This window comes from Haemaphysalis longicornis, unplaced genomic scaffold (assembly GCF_048455015.1).
Source record: "Haemaphysalis longicornis isolate Haplotype H1 unplaced genomic scaffold, Haemaphysalis longicornis Haplotype H1 scaffold_5, whole genome shotgun sequence".
NCBI lineage: Eukaryota > Metazoa > Arthropoda > Arachnida > Ixodida > Ixodidae > Haemaphysalis > Haemaphysalis longicornis.
In genome coordinates, this window is record NW_027526385.1 from 75,253,937 (window position 1) to 75,255,473 (window position 1,537).

A 1,537-nucleotide genomic window follows, 5' to 3' on the forward strand; every position below is an offset into this window, starting at 1 on the left:
TTTGGTAAACAGCGAAGTCCATTTCAGCAATCCTTTATGGTCGCAGTTATTTTTTATTTACCCGGGAGCAGGCGCTCGCCACCAACAAGGTGTTACGGCTGCGATCTTCTCCTCGGCAATTTCTGCATTTGTAAGCCCCTAGAGACTCCTCTGGCCTCAAAAGAGCTGGCTTCCAACTCAACGTTCCCGCTGACGGCTGCGGACGCGATGTATTTTTTTTCTTTTTTGAGAATGGCAAAACATGCGATTGAGGCCCAACGCTCCGAAAAGTGGCCAATACATTGCATCGTATGTTAGTACAGCAGGCTGTCATTTCTTGCCTTTATGTCTTGAGAAACAGTACTTGGAAAACTGCGGTTAGTTATGTTGTTCTTGCTTTTGCTGTTTTTGCGTCGCTTTTTTTGCGCCATTTCTCAGCTTGGCGTCTTGCAAGCCAAGTCCACCATGAGAGTTCTTTCCTGCCATTACAAAAAGTTCTGAAACGCAGTAATCCTTGCAGTTTTTCTTTTTCATTTTTGCAATCGGAGTAGTATTCAGTATCTGTATGTTTACGAAGACAGGAAAAATAAAGGCTAAAATCAAGATATAAATATATATATATATATATATATATATATATATATATATATATATATATATATATATATATAGATATATATATATATATATAGTCGTGAAGTGGAGTCCTTAGTTGCTGCAGGAATACGCACAAAGTAGAAGTACGCTCTTCGGCTCTTCGGAGACTTTATTTCCAACGTTTCGACCTGAGACAGGTCTTCCTGAGGAAGACCTGTCTCAGGTCGAAACGTTGGAAATAAAGTCTCCGAAGAGCGTACTTCTACTTTGTGTGTATGTGTATATATATATATATATATATATATATATATATATATATATATATATATATATATATATATATATATATATATATATATATATATATATATATATATATATATATATATATATATATATACAGAAAGAAATGCCGGCAGTCTACAACGCCAAAGAAGACATAGGGGAATGATTAGGCTTTTTTTTACCGTTAGTGACGTTACATTATTTTTTTTATTACTAATTACGTGAGAAAGAAAGAAAGGAAAACACGCGCCCAGAGTGGGGACCGAACCCACGCCTTTCGATTAAATCTCGAATGCCTTACCAATTCGGCTATCTGGGCGACTGTGTTCTGCTTCACTTTCTGGGGTATTTATATTTACTACAACTGTATCTGACGCTTGAGGGTGGTAGCCAGCGCCACTCAGACTACACGGGGAGAAGGGGACCTTCTTTTTCGACCCCCGGGGCGTGACGCGAACGTCTACAGCCTGTCATGAGCGGTCAACTGGCGGGAAACCCTCTTATGCTACCTTGGCATCAAGGCTGCCAGAACCGAGGCCCTCGCTAAGCTTTCGCACGATAGTAGGGTTTGGAAATGAGGGGTTCGTTAGGAAATACAGAAAGAAATGCCGGCAGTCTACAACGCCAAAGAAGGCATAGGGGCGTGGTTAGACTATTTATTACCGTTAGTGACATT

At 39.9% G+C, this 1,537-nt stretch overlaps 1 non-coding gene across 1 annotated transcript; it reads right to left on the bottom strand.

Moving 5' to 3' along the window:
* Nucleotides 1-1,108: 1,108 nt before the first annotated feature.
* Nucleotides 1,109-1,180, bottom strand: Trnak-uuu (transfer RNA lysine (anticodon UUU)). The gene has a single exon. It is a non-coding gene; the product is annotated as a tRNA-Lys (tRNA).
* Between the last annotated feature and the right edge of the window lie 357 nt (nucleotides 1,181-1,537).